This window comes from Triticum aestivum, chromosome 2B, assembly GCF_018294505.1.
Source record: "Triticum aestivum cultivar Chinese Spring chromosome 2B, IWGSC CS RefSeq v2.1, whole genome shotgun sequence".
Classification (NCBI taxonomy): Eukaryota; Viridiplantae; Streptophyta; class Magnoliopsida; order Poales; family Poaceae; genus Triticum; species Triticum aestivum.
Window position 1 is genome coordinate 238,634,717 of NC_057798.1, and position 26,549 is coordinate 238,661,265.

The following is a 26,549-nucleotide window of genomic DNA, read 5'->3' on the forward strand; positions in this document are numbered from 1 at the left end:
GGTAAACCTAACCATAGCATGAAACATATGGATCCAAATCAGCCCCTTACGAAGCAACACATAAACTAGGGTTTAAGCTTCTGTCCCTCAAGCAACCCATCATCTACTTATTACTTCCCAATGCCTTCCTCTAGGCCCAAATAATGGTGAAGTGTCATGTAGTCGATGTTCACATAACACCACTAGAGGAGAGACAACATACATCTCATCAAAATATTGAATGAATACCAAATTCACAAGACTACTAATAGCAAGACTTCATCCATGTCCTCAGGAACAAACGTAACTACTCACAAAGCATATTCATGTTCATAATCAGAGGAGTATTAATATGCATTAAGGATCTCGACATATGATCTTCCACCAAATAAACCAACTAGCATCAACTACAAGGAGTAATCAACACTACTAGCAACCCACATGTGCCAATCTGAGGTTTCGGTACAAAGATTGGATACAAGAGATGAACTAGGGTTTGAGAGGAGATGGTGCTGGTGAAGATGTTGATGGAGATTGACCCCCTCCCAATGAGAGGATCGTTGGTGATGACGTTGGTGATAATTTCCCCCTTTCGGAGGGAAGTTTCCCCGGCAGAACAGCTCCGCCGGAGCCCTAGACTGGTTCCGCCTCATGGCGGCAGAGTTTCGTCCCGTGAGCTTGCTTATGATTTTTTTTCAGGGTAAAAGACTTCATATAGCAGAAGATGGGCACCGGAGGGCTGCCAGGTGGCCCACAGGTAGGGGGCGCGCCTAGGGGGGTAGGGCGCGCCCCCCACCCTCGTGGACGGTGGGTGCCCCCCCTCAGGTATTTCTTTCGCTGAATATTTATCATTAATTCCAAAAATGACTTTCGTGGAGTTTCAAGACTTCTGGAGCTGTGCAGAATAGGTCTCCAATATTTGCTCCTTTTCCAGCCTAGAATCCCAGTTGCCTTCATTCTCCCTCTTCATGTAAACCATGTAAAATAAGAGAGAATAGCCATAAGTATTGTGACCTAACGTGTAATAGCAGCCCATAATGCAATAAATATCAATACAAAAGCATGATGCAAAATGGACGTATCAACTCCCCCAAGCTTAGACCTCGCTTGTCCTCAAGCAGAAGCCGATATCGAAAAATATGTCCACATGTTTAGAGATAGAGGTGTCGATAAAAATAAAATACGGACATGAGGGCATAATGATCATTCTTATAGCAGCAACATATATATAAATAATATTGTCATATGATTTCTTATGCTCAAGTAATAATCTATTCACAATGTCAAGTATGAATCAGAAACTTCATTGAGAACTAACAAACTATAATCTCAGTCACTGAAGCAATTGCAATTTATCATAACATCGGAAAGAGTCACATTAGAGCTTTTCAGCAAGTCCACATACTCAACCATCATTTAGTCTTTCACAATTGCTAACACTCACACAATACTTATGGTTATGGAGTTTTAATCGGACACAGAGAAAGATAGGGGCTTATAGTGTTGCCTCCCAACCTTTTACCTCAAGGGTAGTGTCAACAATAATAGTTCATGCTAACTTACATCCAATTGGATATATATATCAGGATCTTTCCAACACGAGGTGCTTGACAAAGGATAAAATGTAAAAGGGAAAGGTGAAGATAACCTTGACTCTTGCATAAGGTATAAGACATAAAGTAAAAGATAGGCCCTTCGCAGAGGGAAGCAGAGGTTGTCATGTGCTTTTTGGTTGGATGCACGAAATCTTAATGCAAAAGAACGTCACTTTATATTGCCACTTGTGATATGAACCTTTATTATGCAGTCTGTTGCTTTTATTACTTCCATATCACAAGATCGTATAAAGCTTATTTTCTCCACACTAATAAATCATACATATTTAGAGACCAATTTTTATTGCATACAACATGACAACTTACTTGAAGGATCTTACTCAATCCATAGGTAGATATGGTGGGCTCTCATGGCAAAACTGGGTTTAAGGATATTTGGAGGCACAAGTAGTGTCTCTACTTGGTGCAAGGAATTTGGCTAGCATGAGGGGGAAAGGCAAGCTCAACATGTTGGACGATCCATGACAATATACTTTGACTGAGATGTGAGAAAACATAAGCCATTACGTTGTCTTCCTTTTCCACCATCAACTCTTTAGCTTGTCATACTTTAATGAGTGCTCACAATCATGAAAGTTGTCCAAGATAGTATATTTATATGTGAAAACCTCTCTTTCTTTATTACTTTCTAGTAATTGCAACGATGACCAAAACTATGTTTGCCAACTCTCAACCACTTTTAATCATCATACTTCTATATGTGAAGTCATTACTATCCATAAGATCAATATGATCTCTTTTATTTCTTTTATTCTTTTATGCACTTAAGATGATAGCAAGATAGCAAAGCCCTTGACTCAACACTAATCTTTATTATATATAGCTCATGGACTCGATTACATAGAGGGATCACAAAGCAAAACTCAAAACTAATTCATACCAAAACTTAATTCTACTAGATCAAGATATTACCAAAAGGATCGACTAAGTAAAACGGTAAATATAGGAGTGTGATGGTGATACGATATCGGGGCACCTCCCCCAAGCTTGGCAGTTGCCAAGGGGAGTGCCCATACCCATGTGATTATGTCCTCGGAGGTGGTGATGATGGAGTTATTGATGATGTAGGCTTGTCGTCCGTCTTCCAAGGCATAGGCTCACCATCATAGAAGGATGATCGAGTCTCTGGGATCCTCAAATCTGCAGCCAAACTCATCCTCTTGAATCTATATTCATACTCATAGTTTGGGTTTTGCAGGTCATAGATCTGGGCTTGGAGGTGCTCGATTTTCTCATGAAGCTTGAAGATGGTCTCCCCAATGTTCTTGGCATCCAGCTTGTGGTTGTTGGTGAACTCTGCGATCATCATCTGGTTGGCGTTGAGTCCGCGTTCCACCATCCCTTGGCACTTGAAAACTTGTTGTTCCATTGCTTCGAGCTTTGTCTCCACGCTTCCGGTACTCCTTGGTCCCTCCACATATCGCGGATGTGCAGCACCCCCTCACGCATCTCAATGGTTTGAGGGTGATGCAGCACCTCCGCGAGGTAGGGGTTGATGACCCTCTCGAAAAACTTGTCCTTGGGAGCGCTTGAAGACGTCATGGTGCTCTAGATCTGTCAGAAAAACAGCTCGAAACAAAGACAGAGGATATTTGCGTGATACGGTGGTCAAAACATTTGGGAGATTGTATAATGAATTTTTATCGATGAAAAGAAGTATCGTGCAAGAAAAGGGAGTCTGGAGAGCGCACGAGGAGCACACGAGGTAGGGGGGGCCCCTCCAACCTCGTGGATGCCTCGTGTCCTTCCCGAACTACTTCTTATTTTCCTATTTTCTTAAATTTTCCAAAATGGAGAAAAATTGCTATTAGAACTGTTTTGGAGTCGGTTTACTTACCGTACCACATACCTATTACTTTTCGGAGTCTGAAACATTCTGTAAAGTGTCCCTTATGTATTCCTCCAAGGTTACAGTTTCAATAACATTAGTTTCAACATTTATAGGATTACCTGAGATATAATGTTTGATTCTTTGACCGTTCACCACCTTAGGATTTGTGCCTTCGAAGTTGTTGATTTTTATGGCACCGGAACGATAGACCTCCTCCATAACGTAAGGGCTTTCCCATTTAGAGAGAAGTTTTCCTGCAAAAAATCTTAAACGGGAGTTGAATAGCAACACATAATCACCTACGTTAAACTCACGCTTTTGTATCCTTTTGTCATGCCATCTTTTATCTTTTTCTTTAAACAGTTTGGCATTCTCATAGGCTTGGGTTCTCCATTCATGAAGTGAGCTAATGTCAAATAACCTCTTCTCACCGGCAAGTTTGAAATCATAATTGAGCTCTTTAATGGCCCAATATGCCTTATGTTCAAGTTCGAGAGGTAAGTGACATGCTTTTCCATAAACCAATTTATATGGAGACATACCCATAGGATTTTTATATGCAGTTATATAAGCCCATAATGCATCATCAAGTTTCTTGGACCAATTGTTTCTAGATCTATTAATAGCCTTTGGCAAAATTAATTTGATCTCTCTGTTACTCAATTATACTTGACCACTAGACTGTGGGTGATATGGAGATGCAATTCTATGATTAACATCATACTTAGCAAGCATTTTACGGAAAGCACCATGAATAAAATGTGAACCACCATCAGTCACTAAATATCTAGGGACTCCAAACCTCGAAAAAATAACTTCTTTAATCATCTTAATAAAGGTGTTATGATCAGCACTACTAGTTGGAATAGCTTATACTCACTTAGTAACGTAATCAACAGCAACTAAAATATGTGTATACCCATTAGTGGCAGGAAACGGTCCAATATAATCAAAGCCCCAAACATCAAATGGTTCAATAACAAGAGAATAATTCATAGGCATTTCTTGACGTCTACTAATATTACCAACTCTTTGACATTCATCACAAGACAAGACAAACTTACGGGCATCTTTGAAGAGAGTAGGCCAATAAAAACCGGATGGCAATACCTTATGTGTAGTTCTATCTCCAGCGTGGTGTCCTCCATATGCCTCAGAGTGACACTTGTGTAGGATCTGTTCCTGTTCATGCTCAGGTACACAACGTCTAATAACACCATCTACTCCTTCTTTATAAAGGTGTGGGTCATCCCAGAAGTAATGTCTTAAATCATAAAAGAACTTTTTCTTTTGCTGGTATGTGAAACTAGGTGGTACGAATTTAGCAACAACGTAATTAGCATAATCAGCATACCATGGAGCAGTACGAGAAGCATTTATGATAGCTCATTGTTCATCAGGAAAGCTATCATTAATAGGTAGTGGGTCATCAAGAACATTCTCTAGCCTATATAAGTTGTCTGCAACGGGGTTCTCAGCTCCCTTTCTATCAATAACTAGTTGACCCATTGCGCCAAATGGCGCAGAGACCTGCTGAAGACATGCTATCGATGAAAATAGTTTCATGCTGCAAGAACCTTCAACTAAATCATGCTATTTTTTGAACATGTTTACATGTGTTAAACCATGCTATATTGAAAACATGTTTAGCATGTTGTGTAATCCGAGTTTGAAAAAAAGTGTATGACATGTATAGACCAGCTAAGGAAGCTTTTTATTAGTTGAAAATATGATTATCACGATGATAAATCTGATTAAAAAATGTATAGCCAGTTAAGGATGTATTTTTTAGCGGTGTTTGTACCAAAATTTTATTTTTCACGTGCATGAAAAAAACCCTCTTTGTGTTGTGCATATGGAGGCATAGGTATTTGAAATGCCCATATGCTACCTAGCCCAGTCCACGAACAAAGCTATGTGTGGCCTGTCAGTAGTAGAATATGAAGCGACAGGGACTGAATCCATCGAGCTTGTTTATCCCCTTTTCCTCCTCGGTTCATCAGTTGGGCAAGATAAGTATTCCCAAAGAGGCGTACTCAACTGGTGAAATTTCTCCTTTCCTTCGATTTCGGATTTCTCTGCATGCATGGATTTAGTTCTCATTTATCTGGATCTTGCATTTCTCCTCTTTATGTGGCAATTTTTACTTTTCTCGTATCTTTTTTTAGGCATCATAGATCATGTGTTGTAATTCTCTCCTAAAACATTTATGGATGTATACATATGCAAATAAATCCTTGTAGTTATTTCTGTTGCGCCAAATGATGCAAAGAACCATTGAATTCATGTTCACATTGAAAAAAAAAACTTACTTTAGTTATTTTAGTTGTGGACAAGCACATACGGTAACAAATTTAACCCTTCTTTTTGCGAATAAAATCAATCCTCTTTAACAAATAAATAATGGAGGTTTGTTGTATACAATGAGATGTACCTATAGATTTTAATTTGGTAGTATAGAATCTCATTGAAGATCATGCTATGTTGAACATATGTTTATTTTTGAGTAATATCCCATTGCGCAAAATGACAGAGACCCACTAAACACCATTTGTGCTCTGAGAAAAAAATCCATTTATCAGTAGCACTATTTGTCTACTACATGCTTCATAAAAGTGTTTTATTTGTTTATAAAATGTATATGATTGCAGTCCTTTGATAACCTGATACAACATGTAAGTACCATCGACCACTGACATGAAAAGGAAAGTAAAATACTTCCGTTCCTTTGGAAATGACCTCAGGCTCAACCCACACATGTCATTAGTTGAGCTCATTGAGACTGAATTTCCTGACTGGCCAATTACATTATCTCCACACTTCTGCTTCTATTCTTTCAACATGGAATGTTTACATGTGGCACACACTGTTGGCGCTTTTCAAATAAACTAGCAATAGACCGCCTTTTCCTCATGGACCTGTTGCGCCAAATGGCAGAGACCCGCTGAATCCATGTTCACAATGAAAAGAGAATCATGGTTTAGTTGGTTTGTAATTGGCAAACATATAAGGTAACAAATTTAATGCCCTTATGTTGAACATATGTGTATTTTTGAGTAATCTCCCATTGCGCAAAATGACAGAGACCCACTAAACACCATTTGTGCTCTGAGATAAAAATCCATTTATCAGTAGCACTATTTGTCTACTACATGCTTCATAAAAGTGTTTTATTTGTTTATAAAATGTATATGATTGCAGTCCTTTGATAACCTAATACAACATGTAAGTACCATCGACCACTGACATGAAAAGGAAAGTAAAATACTTCCATTACTTTGGAAATGACCTCAGGCTCAAGCCACACATGTCATTAGTTGAGCTCATTGAGACTGAATTTCCTGACTGACCAATTACATTATCTCCACAGTTCTGCTTCTATTCTTTCAACATGGACTGTTTACATGTGGCACACACTGTTGGCGCTTTTCAAATAAGCTCGCAATTGACCGCCTTTTCCTCATGGACCCGTTGCGCCAAATGGCAGAGACCCGCTGAATCCATGTTCACATTGAAAAGAGAATCATGGTTTAGTTCGTTTGTTGTTGGCAAACATATAAGGTAACAAATTTAATGCCCTTTAATAATTTAAAAAACATGGCTTGTTGTCTACAAAGAGATGTACACATCATGTATGTTCAAAAACATGGCTCTTTGAACATATTACATGACTCGGCATCTTCTTGTAGGAAAGAAAAAAGCAAAGAGAGAAGCATCGAGGAATCAGTATAACAATTTAGAAATACAATTCCATCGAAATCTTGCAAAATCATAACAAAATTTTTAGGAGTTATGAACAATTAGAAATACATTATACTGAAGGTTGAGTAAAATATGTCTTTTGGATTGAGCAAATATATAGCTGCAGAAATTTTGCAAATTAACACATAACAAGAATCTACGACTCTCTAGACTCCTTTTCCCTGCTAAATATGCACGCTTTCCATGTAATTTTTTTCAATATATTTGTTCTATAAACAAATGCTTGCTTTCTTTCCTTTTTTTGAAGCAGGTCGCATGCCATCAACAGCGCAACACCGAACAACCAGAGCCCAGTCACCACAATCATGCACGAGCAGCAAGCCAGCAAAAAAACACAACAGGTGCCCAGACACATACACATAACTAAGCCAATAGTAACCAAACACACAACAAGAACTTGTAGCTAGCAAGCGAGCGCTATGACCAACTATGTATGATGCTACCACCAAGCCAGCCACAACAATCATGCACGCAACGGCAAGCCAGTAAAAAAATACAATGGGTGCCCGGACACACACAACACTAAGTCAGCAAGCACACACACAGCAAGAACCTGTAGCAATCAAGCAGGGAGGATAGGAGGACAGCTGGGACCAGAACAAAATTACCTTGCTAGCGACGGGATGCCTAGGCGGAAGCGACTGGAGGCGGCGGCAGCGGCGAGTCCAGGCAGCAGCTACGCGAGCATGAGACATGCATTTCATTAGTTGGTAATGGAAGCATCCATCATATTCATACATACCTTCGTTTCTTTATGAGCACTCCACTTCTCTGCCTCACCCTGTTGACCTCCACCTCAATAACCTGGTCAATCAACAACACATGATCCATGGGGTGATGATAAACCTTATATATATATATACATATATCTGAAAATGGACGGGAGGCAGTGCGGAGTATTAGATCTCTGAACTCTGACGGGCTGATGAGCCAATGGAAGAAGGGGATGGTGAGGGCAGCATTGAACACGTAGGCCCAGCGCCGGAAGGGAGTTATCACCTCAGCTCACCTAGGAAGCAACAACTTCCATTTCCAAAAGAAAAATGATCAGGAAACGTAAGCCGCTATTGGTTAGATACCAGCAAATGATTAATTGTTAAAGACTACTTTGGGAATAATCACTCTGAGCAATAAACGGTAATAAACAGAGAACAAAAAGGAACAAAACAAAGCCAGGTTTTTTCACCTAAAAGGAATTGTCAAATGCAGCGATAGCATGTTTGCATTTTTTTTCCAAATTGCACATGAGCTTTGACTGTAGGGAAGAGATAAAACTTCCCACAAACAAACATCCAGTTATGATAACCGTGATCTCAGGAAGAGTAGAAAGATGCATCTTATACTCTAGAGTTCAGATATATCAAAAATTCATTCCATCTGACCTCTTTGGAGTTAAACTAAACAGTTGTTCTTATCCTGTAACATGCTACTACTTAGTTGCACCCCTCTTACTCCTGACACTACAAACTCCAGTTTATGTGGCGTACTTTATGCATATACAAACGATGTATAAAGCCTGAACATGGCAAAAAAATGCAAGGGATTACCTGAATATATGATACTGCAGTACACCTAATTTTCTAACTGAAATTAAACCTACCACTTCCTGTTCTCAGATTTTAGTTCATTTATAAACTCTGCATTCTACTCATACAAGCATACCACATCTAATATTCTGCTGTAACCCATATTATTGTTACCTTACTAAATTCATAATTATTATCAGTTTATAATGGAAATAAAGTACCCTAATGCATCCCCTATTAAATGGCGTTACGAACCGCAATGTATGTGTGTATTGATATGCTTACAAACATGCTATGAAGCATGGAACCTGGCAAGATAAATGCAAAGGATGCCCAACAGAACTCTTGCTCCATGACCTTACTTATATTGTGGTTGCAGACTTGAGTCCCACTTTGCTGAACCTTTTGTACATGATGTTAAAAAAAGCTCTTGATTCCCTTATAAACCCCCTCCTATGAACCATGAATACCCAAACCATATAACAAGCAAATAAGATTGAATCACCCATACAGTAATCGAGTGAAAAGCTTAACCGACGGGGAAACACAACAAATTTTAGTTGTCACATGGAACAGGTGCACAGTCCATACAACGATCACATTGAATATATATTTTTACTTGTACTCACAAGAGCATGTTCTCAACAAAAAGTACCAACAACTTTACATCATCAAGTAAAAATATAGAGCATTGTACATTGAATGCAAATACCAGAATAGAAAGGCAAGGAATTTGCAACCCCCCAAAAAAAGAGGATAGCACAATGGCTAGTTAGAACAGAGCTGATGTTATCTCAAAATGTGTTCCCAAGCAGCAAAATAGCAATCTCATATTATCATAAGGAGTTGCTGCAAACAAATAAGGAGTCGCGCATGCCCATCTCTAAGCAAAATAGTCTGCATAACATGAAATCCATAATGACAAATCAGCAAAACTACTTTGGAAAGTCCATTGATAGCTAGAGAACATGGTCCAACACAAACCATATCACCAAAATGCAAGCGCAAACTTGATTGGATTCGCAAGAGGGATAAAATTCACCTTGGTCTTCTTCAACACTTCAGCTAAAATTGTTCTTCATCTCTTCTTTCACAGATCTGCACACATCATGTGTAGAAAACCCACATATTAGGGAACTAAAATGTGAATGAGCTATGTATATTTGCTAACTAATAATTTTATTTCTTCTCGGTATTTCTAATTTGGAACAAGCACAATAATTTATAGTGTGTGCATGAATGTTCATACACCCAACAAGAAATCTCAGAAGGACAAATAAGAATCTGGATGCCTGGTAAAATCAAAGTTGAAATAAAAGTTACCTTCCATTCCATCGGTGATCTGCTCTCTCTCTCTCTCTCTCCCTCCCTCCCTCCCTCACACACACACACACAAACATGCATCAGACAAGACGTACAAAGGGATAGAAGAGTACCTATGTTTTCTTGGTCCTCCCTACCTGGCTGCTTCAAACTGTGGACGGATTGGAAGATGGCGCACCTGTTCCTCACCATGAAGCACCTCGGCCAACCCATGGTGCCCAGCCTTGACCACTACTCCCATGCTCGAGTTGCCTTCCATTAGGAAGAGGACATGCGTGTGTGCTCGCCCGCCAGCGCTGCTTGCGAAGGCGAAGGCGTCCTTCCCCTCTTCCCCTCTTGACACCCTCCATCCGTGGTCATCGTTGAGCACGAGGCTGTGGGTTGAGCTGGCCGCCGATGACAGAGAAGAGGGAGAGCCACCGTCCGCCGCACCATGAGGAAGAGGCAGAGTCCATCCTCCCGTACAACACGCCCGAGCCTCAGCCTCATCGCAGCTCCCGATCCAGGAGTGGATCGAGCCGCCGCCAACCTCCAGGTCGCGTCTAGGTCAGGCCCGTCCTCTCCGGCGCCGGCCAATGACCCTCTCTCCTGTCAGCCGCCGCACCTCCCTTTCCTCTTTCCTCTCTCTTTCTCCCTCCTCTCCTTCCTTCTCTCTCTCCCCCTCATTTTGTCTCTCAGCTAGGGTTCATGCGCGAGGAGGGGCGCAGGCTGACGCCTCGCCAGTGTAGGCCGATGTCGGCCGATCACCCTCTCCCGTCCGCTGCCGGACCTCCCTCTCCTCTTCTCTCCCCTTTCTCTCCCTCTCATCTTCCTATCTCTCTCTCCTAGGGTTTGTGCGGGATGAGGGGACCGGATTGTGCATGGCGTGCGGGACGAGGGGATTGGGTTGTGTTGGGTGCGGGCGCGACACGTGGATGGGACAAATTCTCTCTCACCCGGGCGCCGCTTACCCAGCCAATACAGACACGAGACGAGCCCACCAGTCATTGGGCAGAAAAATGAACCGTGGGGTGAAAATAATTTAACAGCAAGTGAAGATCCAACGGCTTAGGCGCGCCAGAAAGGCAGATCGGACGGCCGACGAAGCCCCAATCGAGGGAGCCTCCTGGAGGTGAGTTGGCTAGCTTCTTTTTGTTTTAAATATGCAAATAAAATTCTTGTAGCAAGAGAACCCATCTAATAAGTCTAGGTTTAGCATCTTTCTTTTCCATAAGATATTTAATAGCAGCATGATCAGTGTGAACAGTTACTTTAGAATCAACAATGTAAGGTCTAAACTTATCACAAGCAAATACAACTGCTAAGAATTCTTTTTCAGTAGTAGCGTAATTTCTCTGAGCACTGTATAGAGTTTTACTAGCATATTGAATAACATTTAGTTTCTTATCAACTCTTTGTCCTAGAACAGCACCTACAGCATAATCGCTAGCATCACACATAATTTCAAAGGATAAATTCCAATCAGGTGGTTCAACAATAGGTGCAAAATTCAAAGCTTTCTTAAGTATTTCAAGCGCTTCTACACAATCATCATCAAAGACAAAAGGAATATCTTTTTGCAACAGATTAGTCAAAGGCCTAGAGATTTTAGAAAAGTCCTTAATGAACCTCCTATAAAAACCGGCATGACCAAGGAAACTTCTTATACCTTTAATGTCCTTGGGACATGGCATCTTTTCAATAGCATCAACCTTAGCTTTATCAACTTCAATGCCTCTTTCAGAAATTTTAGGCCCCAAGACAATGCCTTCATTAACCATAAAGTGGCATTCCCAATTCAAGACGAGACTAGTGTCTTCACATCTCCGCAAAACTCGATCAAGGTTGCTCAAGCAATCATCAAAAGAGGATCCATAAACGGAGAAATCATCCATGAATACCTCACAAATCTTTTCACAAAAGTCAGAGAATATAGCCATCATGCATCTTTGAAAAGTAGCAGGTGCATTACATAAACCAAAAGGCGTACGTATATAAGCAAAGGTACCGAAAGGGCAAGTAAAAGTGGTTTTTTCTTGATCCTCAGCTGACACAGGTATTTGAGAGAAACCAGAGTAACCATCTAGAAAGCAAAAATGTGTATGTTTAGATAATCTTTCTAGCATTTGATCAATAAAAGGTAAAGGGTAATGATCTTTATTAGTAGCTTTATTTAATATGCGGAAATCAATTAGCATTCTATAACCTGTAATAATTCTTTGCGGGATCAATTCATCTTTATCATTAGGAACAACAGCAATACCTCCCTTAGGGACACAATGGACAAGACTTGCCCACTGACTATCAGCAACGGGATAAATTGTACCTGCCTCGAGGAGCTTTAGTATTTCCTTTCTTACCGCTTCTTTCATCTTAGGATTTAACCGTCGTTGGTGATCAATAACTGGTTTGGCGTCTTCCTCTAATTTTATTTTGTGTTGGCATAGAGTGGGACTAATACCCTTAAGATCATCTAGAGTATATCCAATAGCAGCATGGTGCTTCTTCAGAGTTCTCAATAATCTTTCCTCTTCTTGCTTTGAAAGTTTAGCACTAATAATAACATGATATATCTTCTTTTCATCAAGATAATCATATTTAAGATTATCAGGTAATGGTTTAAGCTCAAACACGGGATCACCCTTGGGTGGTGGAGGATCCCCTAAGATTTCAACGGGCAAGTTGTGTTTCAAAATAGGACCCTGTTTAAAGAATACCTCATCTATTTCCCTTCTTTCATTCATAAACATATCATTTTCATGGTCTAGCAAATATTTTTCTAATGGATTAGTAGGAGGCACGGCAATAGAAGCAAGACCAACAATTTGATCCTTACTAGGAAATTCTTGATCATGGGGTTGTCTACGAAATTTAGCAAAATTAAACTCATGAGACATATCCCCTAACCAAATAGTAACAACATCCTTTTCACAATCAGTCTTAGCATTAACTATATTCAAGAAGGGTCAACCAAATATAATGGGACAGAAGTCATCTTGTGGGGAACCAAGAACAAGAAAATCAGTAGGATATTTAACTTTCCCACACAAGACTTCAACATCTCTAACAATCCCAATTAGTGAAATAGTATCTCTATTGGCAAGCTTAATTGTAACATCAATTTCTTCTACCTCAGCAGGTGCAATATCATGCATAATTTCTTCATATAAGGAATTAGGTATTGCACTCACTACTAGGAAAAGGGCTATAGATAGGATTGATTCTAATGGCGCACCGTGGAAGCAGTGCGCCACTACTATATACTAATGGCGCACCTGTTTGTGATACGCCATTAGTGTGGAAGACACTAATGGCGCACCGTAAACAGGGTGCGCCACTAGTATGAATTATTATTTTTTTCCATTTTCCCATACATACTAATGGCGCATCGGGTCCATAATGCGCCATTACTATCTATAACTACTAATGGCGCACCAAGCAGGCAGTGCGCCATTACTGTAAATTTTGTTTTATTCTTTTTTTTGCAAAACTACTAATGGCGCATCATGGCACAGTGCGCCATTACTAGTTTAAACTAGTAATGGCGCACTCAGAGGAGATGCGCCATTAGTATATATACTTATTATTTTTACTTTTTACTTTTTTGCAAAACTACTAATGGCGCACCGTAGGCTGATGCGCCATTAGTAACCAGGGTTACTAATGGCGCATTTTCCTACGGTGCACCATTAGTAACCTGGGACCAACAAGATATTTTGGACAGCCCACACCTACCCACTCACTTTCCCCACTTCATTCCATCCACCTCCTTCTCCAAGCTTTCGGCCATCTCCTCCTCCTCACCTCATTTCCACCATAGATTCAACAAAATTAAGTGGTGAAATTACCTTTTTTGATAGGTAAGTAAGGGAAAGCTATCTTCATGATATAGATCTACTTTTTTTCTCCCTAGCTCGCTCCAACAACGTGCACATGCACTTTTTGTGGCCTAGCTAGATCTATGTATGTTTGTGGTGTTGCATGTGTTTGTGGTGTTGCATATATGTTTGTGTTTGAAGGTACCGGTATTTGAAATATGCGATAGTTGCCAATATTTTGCCGGAATGTTTTGATTCATTTCCGTTTCGGCGAGAATTTTGGCACTATGCATTCTTTTTGGTCCTATTTTTAGGGAAGGTCATGCCAAAATTTTTCTTGGTTCTAACATATCGTTTTGCTCTACCCCGTAGGGGACCATGGTCCGCACAATGACTGAAGGCATCGCAAATAGGTTTTTGAGCTCCGCGAAGGCCGAGATGCTTCAAAAGAACGAGACGGAGATAAGATGTCCATGTCGAAGATGCAAGCTGAAGAGCCTTATTGCGGACCCGGATTCCGGGCAGGTGCGGGACCACCTGCTCTTGCGTGGTTTCATGGATGGCTATCGGTGGCAAGGTGATGAAGATGACTATCAAGTCGTCCATGGCCGGGGCCGGGCAAGAAATGAGGAAGGGCAACAAGACAAGTACCACCGCGGCGAGGGCGGGCGAGAAGACGAAGAATCTCCATGACATGATCACGACGGTGATGCTGTACACAGTCATCATGTAGAAGATGTCGTACATGATGATGAGGAAGATCAAGACAAAGGGAATGATCATGAAGATGAAGATGCCGGAGCAGACGACGATGGAGGCTGGGTGCAGGACCCTCATATTCAAGAGCTGCTTCTCAAGCGGACGGATAACGCAAGAGCTGCCGCCCGAGAGAAAGCCAAGCTGGATCAACTGGAGATAGACGCGGTTACTCCATTGTATGAAGGATGCAGGCCCGAGGATACCCGCCTGAAAGTAACGCTCATGGCTCTGGAGATGAAGGTAAAACACAAAATGACCGACGCATGCTTCGACGAGAACATGTCATTCTGGCACGAACGTCTTCCCAAGGGGAACAAGTGCCCGACCAGTTTCGAGGAGGCGAAGAAAATCGTGTGTCCTCTGGATTTACCGCACGTGAAATACCATGTGTGCATGAACAATTGCATCATTTATCGGGACGAGCACGCGGAGTCTACCATATGTCCGATGTGCGGCGTCACTCGATACAAGAAGAGGAAGAAAGCTCCTCGAAAATCGGTGTGGTCTTTCCGATCACTCCTCGTCTGCAGCGGTATTTCGTGGACCCTAAGGTAGCAAAGCTCCTGCGTTGGCACGCGGATAGGGAGGAGAAGAAGCGAGAAGATGACGCAAATGATCCGGAGATAGATAAAAAAGACAAGATGCTGAGTCACCCTAAGGATGCGAGCCAGTGGCAAGCGTTGAACTTCGAATACCCAGAATTTGGGAACGATCCAAGGAACATCGTGCTGGGCGCGAGCACCGATGGAGTCAATCCGTTTGGCAGCCAGAGAAGCACACATAGCACCTGGCCTGTGTTTGTGTGGATGTACAACCTTCCCCCCTGGTTGTGCATGAAGAGGAAGTACATTCACATGAGTATGCTAATCTGTATCTGGGGCTGCTGAAAGAGGAGCTTGACACGCTGTGGAAAACGCCAGCCAATACGTGGGACGCCGCAGAAAAAAGAATATTTCCCTATGAGAGCCGCACTGCTCACGACGGTGCACGACTATCTCGGTTACGGATATCTCGCGGGGCAGGTAGTCCACGGATTTTCTGGATGCGTAAGGTGCATGGATGACACAACGTATCGCCAACTAGATAGAGATCCCGGGTCTTCGAAAACCGTGTTCATGGGACATCGAAGGTGGCTTCGCGACGATGACCCGTGGAGGAAACGCAAGGATCTGTTCGATGGTGAAATCGGACCCCGAAAACGCCCGTGTACGAGGAGCGGCGAGGAAATAGACAAGTTGTTGAAAAATTGGAAAGACTGCCCACTGCCGGGAAAGAAGCGAAAGGCGCCAGAGCCGCTGCTGAAGGTATGGAAAACGAGGTCTGTTTTCTGGGACTTGCCATACTGGAAGATCCACCGTGTGCCTCACAGCCTTGATGTCATGCATATCACGAAGAACGTGTGCGAGAGTCTGCTTGGTACCCTGCTCAACATGCCAGAGAGGACCAAAGATGGGCCGAAAGCAAGGGCAGACTTGAAATCAATGGGCATCAGGCAGGAGCTTCACGCTAATGATGATGATGATGATGATGATGAGGCGAAGCAGGACACGGAAAGTCGTCGCAAAGGCAAAAAGGCCAAGAAGACCGGAAATGACTACCCTCCCGCGTGCTTCACTCTAAGTCAGGAGGAGATCGAGCAGTTTTTCACCTGCCTCCTAGGAGTAAAACTTCCTTACGGTTACGCGGGGAAGATAATCAGATACCTAGACCCAGCAAAGCAGAAGTTCAGCGGGATGAAGTCTCACGACTGTCACGTGCTGATGACGCAGATACTTCCAGTTGCAATCCGTGGGATCATGGACGCGCACGTCCGTGAAATGCTATTTGGCCTATGCAACTTTTTCGACGTCATCTCTCGGAAGTCGATTGGCGTGAGGCAACTCAGAAGGCTACAGGAAGAGATCGTGGTGATACTATGCGAGCTTGAGATGTACTTCCCGCCCGCATTCTTCGACGTTATGGTGCATCTGCTGGTCCATATAGTGGAGGATATCATCCAACTCGGGCCGACGTTCCTGCACAGCATGATGCCGTTCGAAAGGATGAATGGTGTCATCAAAGGATACGTTCGCAACATGTCACGTCCAGAGGGAAGCATAGCCAGGGGCTTTCTGACCGAAGAGTGCATCTCCTACTGCACGAATTATCTAGGCATCGAGAACCCCGTTGGTCTTCCCGTCAACAGGCACCTCGGCAGGCTCGCTGGATGCGGTCACCATGAGGGTCGCCGCGAAATGCATGTCGACTTCGAGGGTCGACTCGCCGACTTTGAAAGAGCAAACCTAGTCGCGCTACAACACATAGACGTGGTCGATCCTTGGGTGGTAGAGCACAAAACCTTTATTAAGAAGACGTACAATGACCGAGGCCAACAGAGGACGGACAGAGATATACTCAAAGAGCACAACTCATGTTTCACGCGTTGGTTCAAGCAGAAGCTTCTGTCGTACCCTTTACATGAGGATTCTTCCGCGGAAGAACAACTCATATTCGCCTTGTCACAGGGCGCCGAGCACAATCTGATGACCTATGAGGCGTACGATATCAACGGCTACACATTCTACACCGAGGACAAGGACATGAAGAGCGATGGTTATCAGAACTCTGGGGTAACGATGGAATCCTACACCAGTAACGACAAGGACAGATACTACGGAAGTATCGAGGAGATCTGGGAGCTGAGCTACGCTGGAGAGAAGGTCCCGATGTTCCGTGTCAGATGGGCCAAAAACGTCATAAAAGAAGACCGGTATTTCACCACCATGGTTATACCCGAAGCCAAATACAAGACCGCGGGCGCAAACGTCACCGCGAAAAATGAGCCATGGGTACTGGCTTCCCAAGTGGACCAATGCTTCTTCATTACCGACCCGCCAAAGCCCAGTCGTGTTGTCGTGAGGAGAGGCAAAAGGAAGATCATCAGAATGGATGGAGTAGCCAATGAGCAAGACTTCGACAAGTACGGCGACCCGAAGATTGAACATGACGACGACGATGAATTAGCAGCACACACCACAAGAAGAAGCAGGACCACCCTACCTAAAGGACGTCCGTTCCACAGAAGAACTCCGTTTGCGAAAAAGAAGGGCAAGAAGATTGTGAACAGATAGCTAGCTAAGACCGATTGTATTTAAATCGTAGTCTTCATTTCTCGATTGTATTTCATGGGCACCTTTTGATATCATGAATATTTTTAAATTTCATGGGCACTTTTTGAATTCATGAGGACACTTGATCTTGATTCCCCCTCCATCTCGATCTCGATCCCCCTCCATCTCGATCGCACCCGCACCCTCCCCCGCTAGCTCCACCCATCGCAACCCTCCCCCGCTCCACCGCCGGAGCACCCGGCCCCCCGCACCCGCACTTTTTGAACATATTTTTTAATTTTTTTTTACTATTTTTATAAAAAATATTAATCTTATAATTTAAACAAGTTTGAACATATTTAAACACAAATAAATATTAAAAACAGCATTTAAAATGCATAAAAAATATTACTGTTATGATTTAAACAAGTTTGAACATATTTAAACACAAATAAATATAAAAAACACCATTTAAAATGCATAAAAAAAATATTGGGGATCTTGGGAATCGAACCCAGGACCTCCTGGTGTGTGTGCTGCGTGCTGACCAGTCAGGCTAGTGCGTGGGTTCTGTTGTAGATAGGGTTGGGCTGTAGATATGGCTACTAGGCTAGGTTAAAACAAAATTCTAATGGCGCACCGAGGGGTGGTGCGCCATTAGAACAGTCGTACTTATGGCGCACCTGCGTGTGGTGCGCCATTAGAAAGCTTCCCTCCACCTATTCCCCTCTGGCCTCTCTCCCTCCCTCGCCAGATCCCCCCCCCCCACTCGACCTAACTTTGCCCCCGCGTCGTCGCCCCTGCGCCGTCGCCCCCCGACGCCCAGCCGCTGCCGGAGCTTCAACGCCGGCGTCTTCCTCAGTCCGGGCACGGGGTGCAGGACGACGACCGCGGCCGCCGGCCTTCCCACGGCCAACTGAGGCATCCCTTCGATGACGCCGCCGCCGCCGACCCCGACCCCAACCCCGACCCTGACCCCTCCGGCGACCGGTCGCGCCTGCCCAGGTACCTCTCCTCCTTCCTCCTTCCTCCCTCTCCATCCTTCCTCCCTCCCCAACCTATGCATGGTGATTCCTCCCTTCTCCTCCACCCCCTCACCTGCAAACCCTAGGGCCATGGTGGCAGGCTTCTTGCTCCCTTGTAAGAACATCCTCTCTGTTGGCCTACATGTATTTCAGAGAACAAATTCGTAGTTCATTTCATTCTGTTGGCCTACATTAGGTAAGCATTAAGTGGATTTAACTATTTTAGATAGTTTTAGATAACTGTTTTGCGTTTCCTGAAGAGGTTCACCTATAGTTTCAAAAATTCAGTCACTGGATATATGCAATAATTTACAAAGAGCGAGCAAAAATTCAGCAAATGATGTATAGTTTCAAAAATTCAGTGAAACTGAACCTACCCTATTGCTTCATGTAGCAAAGGTGGCAATGCAAGCAAGATCATGCTTGGCTTAGCCAAATTCATGTTACTGAATTTTTTTCAACATGATAAAATTGTCATGCTACTAAATGTTATAGAAATGCAAGGGAACACAGAAATACTAGGGCACACAACATTTAGAGTACTCTGAAATTCAGTTCTGAAATTTTTTGTTAGATAGTGGCTACACTAATCTAGAGTAGTATCCCAATCTGATGGAGTACTTGATTTGGGGGACTGAACTTATGCTTATGTATGCCATCAGAAGCAGTTTGAAATCATTATTCTCTCTTTTCCTTGCAGGTTTGGGCAACTTCAGTCGGTTGATCTTGAATCCATTGAGCCTTCACTTAGAGCTGGTACTCATCCATGTAACTCTTCACATTTCCATGTAGGATGGTTGCCTATCACTTACTAGTGTGCTAGTGCCCCTTAGTCCAAAGACTAATAGCTATGACAAAGTATAATTCCCTGTAGTGTTTAAGTATAACAAAATTCAGAGAAATGCATGCAGAAGCTAGATCAGTACCAGCTAGCTAGCTAGCTAGTAGTAGTACTACTGCTACTGTTCTTTCCTTTCTTTTGGTAGTACTACTGCTAGTAGTAGTACTACTGCTACTGTTCTTATGTGTGCTGTCCACAGATTGGTGTACAGTCCTCCTTCGAACCCAACTTTTTCACCAGGTGGAACCAATGTGATTAACTTTAGGATCATTCTGTATGCATTTTCGCTGTTTAGAAGGCGCGCCCACAAAGCCATCTTCCACGTGCTTGACCATCCAGGTCCATCTTCCCCTAGTAAGAAACAACGATGTATTAACTTTCGATTTGAGGAGAAATGTCCCTTTACTAGTAGGTGAGATAAACCAGTACTAGGAAAATATTTCTTGTTGCACCCTTTCTTGGCAAAACACATACAGCTACAAGTTTGTGTCTTATGTTTTCACTTGATAAGCGATGCTCCTAAGTCACATCCCGATAGTAAACCATTAATTCCAGCAATGAAGTTCAACAATGTGTATTCTTATTAGACTAGCACGATGCCTGTTTGCTGCCACGGATTAAAAATTACACTGCAAGATTAAGATGATTATAATGCTATCTGTGCCAGACCACACCATCCATATCTGCTCTTATACACCCCCTTTGTGCTAGATCGAAGTCCAACAGTGGGTGTGGCGACTGTCAACAGTCATGATGATGGACAGATTGCCACAACCATCTGATTTTCTTTTGCATTCATCCTATTGTCAAAACATGCACAATTATTTGACTAATTCCATAGTATTGCTCGATACGGTTGATTCAAAAAGCAGGACAGACAAAAAGGACATATCAAATGTGGACATGTACTGTAAGGAAAGCATAAGCTATTTTATACCGAACAAGTAAAATCATAAGACTAATCTGCTGTATCCATTACTATATTTGGTCCATAGATGTTTATGACTCTGAGCCATGATCTGTAAAAATACATTTGTCATTCTTTCTGTGTTTGTACAGACTTTCTAAACTATTGATGATTTTTTGTTGGGAGACATATTATATCTGGAATGGAAGCTCACATAAGTTGAGCTGATTTTTGTCCATATGAAAGCAGAGGACCATATGGTCTGTGGCTGGGTTTTGTCTCCGACCATCGTGTCGTGATGAAGTTGCAGGTACCCCGAGAGGCCCTTGAGTTTGCCGGAATGTCGATTAACTTCCGTTCCGGCAAATTCGGGTACTCCATATGTCCTATTTTCAGCAAAGGTCATGCTGAAATTTTCCGTGAATTTTAGCATGACTTTGCTAAAAATAGGACATATGGGGTACTTGCGACTAATGCATGGGCCGGGCTATCTTAGTACTTAGTTAAGTAGGATCAACTGCCCTGCCATTCTTGCTGCATTAAATCATAGGTGGCAATAGAGCCAAGTGATTAGGCCCAACTTAGAATTATCCTTAGCATCGATAAACCCTAGATGATAAACCCAACATAGGTGGCAATAGAGCCAAGATTAGGCCCAACCTAGGGTGCCTCGGCATTGGTAAACCCTAAATGATGAAAACTTAACTTGGTTGCCCCGGATGCCTCGGTGTCGATGAGAACCTAAATGATGAAAGCTTAGGCTTTTAGGGTGCCTCGGTGTCGACAAACCCTAAATCATGAGACCATGATCTTGTTCCTTAACAATAACCATCTTTTTGACCAAACTTTTTTCCTGTTTAGAGAGAAACATGGCCCACAACGATGACGCCGGTGGTTCGGGCGGCAAGCATTTCTGGGAGCTATCCCAAGAGATGGAGGAACAACCTCACTGCTATGATGACGCCGCGGAAGACACCGATCCTGATTACACAACCCCTAGTGGCGTCGGGGATGACACCACTGATGGTGCCGCCGAGGATGCCACCACTGATGATGGCGGCGCACACACAGATGGTGGCGGCGCACACACAGATGGCAGCCAACCGAAGAAGCAAAGGAAGGACCGACGCCCGAATGCGCTCCGCACCGTCAAGGAGGAATTCACTCAAGTGGACTCTAACCGGAATCCAACGGAGCCCAAACATATAGTGTGTGGAAGGAGAAAAAGACCAGCTCGGAAAGCCAGATGCGCGAGGTTGAAGAACTCAAGGCACAAGTGGCGCGAATTCCGGAGCTTGTCCATGAGCAAGTGCAACAACAACTTGGAACGACGCTCAACGCCATGGTGCCTACGTTGATTCATGGGCTGACGACGTGGATTGCGGGCGGCCAAAAGGGGCCTCCCCCGGTTCCCAGCTTCACGGCCAGCAACTCGCACAGCGCGGCGGCGGCACCATTGGTGTCTCCGGCGGCGGTGCCATTGGTGTCTCCGGCGGCGGTGCCATTGGTGTCTCCGGCGGCAGCGCCATTGGTGTCTCCGGCGGCGGCGCCATTGGTGTCTCCGGCGGCGGCACCATTGGTGTCTCCGGCGGCGGCGCCATTGGTGTCTCCGGCGGAGGCGGTATTCGTGTCTCCGGCACCGGCACGGGCATTGGAGCTTAATGCACCCGGGTGTACGCCGACCGGCACCTCGCCAGCAAGCGCCCCCTCCGTCAGTTGCACGCCCATCGTTGGCGGTGCCTCGACATTAGCCGAGCTCGACGGCATCACGGTAACTAAGCCTCTCGGCCGATGACTTCATCTCCTTGCCTTTGACTGGGCATCCCTGACGCCCTATACATGTTTTTCTAGGGCACCGCCGACGTTCCTTGCACTCTTCTGCACTTCGTGGGCGCCGAGTTGGTCGATGTCGCCAAGGGCAGAATCGTTCAACCAGGTAACCCCATGTTCCACGGTAATCCGATGCCAACCACAATGTATAGGGTTGAAGTGGTCTGGGTGCTGCCAGGCTGCGACGAGCTATTACCTCCGATTCGACCCGCTGGGGCCGACGAAGAAGATGAGATGACCCTCGGCACCTGCGTAAACTGGCCCCTGCTATGGCCGAAGAGCCAGATTCGTTTGGGGGCGGGGGACATCACCCCACAGACAAGACCGCCAGTCGTGCCGGCGCCAAGCCATGGCAAGAACGCCACAACGCTACCGGACCTGCCGGACATCCCTATGGCACAGGATCCGGACAGCCCTATGGCACAGGATCCGGACGGCGACGACTTTCTTACCAAAGTTGATAAGTACTTTGCCGAACATGGGTACACTTGACGAGTTCTGCGGGCCTCTTTCTCAAGAACCCAACCAAGACCACCGCGATCTAGCTGGTACGGCGGAGAAATCCAATTGCAACAAGCGTCGTCTGGCGTTCAGTTCTCAGGACACGCCTCCAGCTCCCGCCTTCACCGAGCCTCAGATAGCTGAGGCGCGAAATATTATCAGCCCCAACACGCTAAAGAAGGCGGTCTGTGAGTAGAACTCGGTCCCATTATAGGAGATCAAGAAGAAGGGCCGGAAACGAAAGACTAACAAGGGCGCCGGTGCGAGCCAGCCGGCACCGAGTTCGATCCGTGCTCAGGACGGGCCACCTTCACCTAAGGATATCTCGAGGAGGGTGCATGTGGCGGGTAGGGCGATGCTACTGCCAAATATGCTGAATGCTGCAACCGGTGCTATGCGGAGTCTGCACGACAGTGTTCTGATTTTGGAGAAGCGGCGTCTCAGAGAGAAGGATGTGGCATACCCGGTTTTCGTGGCCAAGGTGCCAGAGAGCAAGGGCTTTGTGGATGGCGACATAGGGGGTATGATCGTCCTGCGGTTTGATGACATCTTTGCTATGTTTAACCTTCATCCGTTGCACTACACCTTCGTTCGGCTGTTTTCGCTGAGCATGCAGATGCGGATCATTAGAGACAATACCCCGGACATCGTGATAGTCGACCCCTTCTACATGCGTGCCAAGCACTTGAGCAGCGCTGGGGACCGCCAAGTTGCGAGTTCACACCTCGAAGGCGTCATTCTGGCAAACGCAGATAAGGATAACTTCCTTGTGCCTTACTTTCCCGAGTAAGTCATCCCTTAACCGCCCCGTAACATATGATTTCTTAGATTTCAATCGTTCTTTTTTTTTCTAACATTCCGTGTTCTGTGCAGTGACACACATTGCACACTCATCCTCTTAAGCCCGAAATATTCCATGGCCACGTATTTCGACCCGAACCGTAACTCCATGATAGACTACACAAATGTGAAGAAAGTTCTTGATGATGTTCTCCCCGGCTACGCCCAATCTGGAGGCACCTTCACCAGGCCAGTTCGTAAGTACGGCAAGCACATGTTCTCACACAATACGAAGTTCTGCTGCGTCAAGCAGCCGCCTGGCGGTCAGAAGGATGCCTACTACGCCCTCCATCACATGCGGGCGATCGTAAGGGACCATCATCACCTTCTGCTACCAGATAATCTCAAAGATTGGGCCGCGAGCTTGTCGGCAGTCCAGGACGCGGACCTCAGACAAGAATTCTTTCGCATCCAGTTGGAGTTTGCGGACATCATCCATCAAGATGTCCTTCATACCGCGGGGCAGTTCTTCCTCAGATATCAACCGTCCAACAGTGAGATAGATGAAACGCTACAAATGCAGGGTGACAACGACCGTGATTTCATGACCATCACGACAGACGGCGGCTTCATCGACGTTCCTGTCCGATGAGTCGAGTCGAAAGTAGTGATGTGTAGTTCTGAAACATTGATTGGCTCATGTTGTAATTAAACTTTAATGAATTCGGATGTCTCTTTGGTTTGGACGGTTGTTCAACTTAGATGTAATCGATGCTATTTATTAGTAGGACCATGAATCGTGCTATTAATGTCTTGCTTTTCTCTTTCGATCCTTTTGTTGCATACTTACACATTGCTTATGTATTGTCTGTTGTTTGGCTTGTGCATAGAGATGCCGTCGTATGTCGTGTACAAGGGTAAGGTTCCCGGAGTCTACGACGACTAGGAGGAGTGTCGGAGACAGGTTCACCGTTTCAGCAGTAACAGTTACAAAGGGTACACCACTAGGGCGGAGGCCGAATCTAGATACGCCCGCTATCTAGCGGGAGAGAGGAGGGAGCGTTGGAGGAACTGGATGAAGACCAGTTTGATCGCGATGATGCTCATCGTGATGACCACAGCTCTCTTCTATGTGATGGTAGTTTAGATGATCGATATCGACTTGTAATGTGAAGGAAAACTCGATACTCGCGGTCTTGAGACTTGTAATGTTTTATCTTTGTCCGGTCTTTTGAATCCGGAGACTAATATGATGAATTGTATTCGGAGACTAATCTTCTATTGTATTCGATGAATCTGATGTTGCTGTGTGCTGCTGTCTATATTCTGTCCAATAATATATTTTGTAACCTGTGCAAAAATCAGAAAAGCAAAAATAAATAAAACCTAATATTCATACTAATGGCGCACCACACAAGACACTAATGGCGCACTGTGATCATCACACTAATGGCGCATTAGCTGCTGGTGCGCCATTAGAATGCCAAAGCACATTTGTACATATGGCCCCTGGGAGGCATTCTAATGGCGCACTGCAGGCTATACTAATGGCGCACTACGCGGTGCGCCATTAGAACACCAGATACTAATGGCGCACCGGTGGTGCGCCATTAGAATTTAATTCTAATGGCGTGATGCCAGTGGCGCACTAGTAGTGCGCCATTAGAAGGCAAATTCGGTGCGCCACTAGCATGCCTTTTCCTAGTAGTGACTAGCACTAGCACCCATATCACATAAGCCATGATAATGATCTCCTATTTTAACAGAAATAACAGGCATGCCTACAACATGTCTATGTTTCTTAGCATCGGGTCTAGCAATTCTAGCAGCTTGATCACAGAAATAAATAACATGCCCATCGATATTATCAGCCAAGAGATCTTTAACCATAGCAATACTAGGTTCAACTTTAATTTGCTCAGGAGGTGTATATGTTCTGGTATTACTCTTACAAACAACAGTTGAAGCTTTAGTATGATCCTTTATCCTAACAGGGAAAAGGTGGTTTCTCAATACATGTAGTAGGAACAATAGGATCATCATAAGTGATAGTCTTTTCTTCAACTGTAATAGGTGCAACTACTTTTACTTTAGTAGGAGGATTATATTTAAACCACTTATCCTTATGGAGATCAACATGAGTAGTAAACAATTCACAGAAAGAAGCTACTATCTCAGAGTCAAGTCCATATTTAGTGCTAAATCCACGAAAAGCATCGGTATTCATAAAAGATTTAACAGAATCAAACTTAGGTGTCATACCTGACTCCTTACTGATACGTCCATTTTGCATCATGCTTTTATATCAATATTTATTGCATTATGGGCTGTTATTACACATTATATCTCAATACTTATGGCTATTATCTCTTATATTACAAGGTTTACAATGAAGAGGGGGAATGCCGACAGCTGGAATTCTGGCTGGAAAAGGAGCAAACATTGGAAACCTATTCTGCACTGCTCCAAAAATCCTGAAACTCCACGAAACCTATTTTTGGAATTAATAAGAATTATTGAGCGGAAGAAATACACCAGGGGGCCCACACCCTGTCCAGGAGGGTGGGGGCGCCCCCCTACTGGGCGCGCCCCTGTCTCCTAGGCCCCCTGGTGGCCCCCCGGTGTCCATCTTCTGCTATATGAGGGCTTTAATCCTGGAAAAAATCGTGGGCAAGCTTACGGGATGAAACTCCGCCGCCACGAGGCGGAACCAATCTAGGGCTCTGACGGAGATGTTCTGTCGGGGACACTTCCCTCCGGGAGGGGGAAATCATTACCAACGTCAGCACCAACGATCCTCACATCGGGAGGGGGTCAATCTCCATCAACATATTCACCAGCACCATCTCCTCTCAAAACCCTAGTTCATCTCTTGTATCCAATCTTGTATCAAACAACAAATTGGTACATGTGGGTTGCTAGTAGTGTTGATCACTCCTTGTAATTGATGCTAATTGGTTTACTTGGTGGAAGATCATATGTT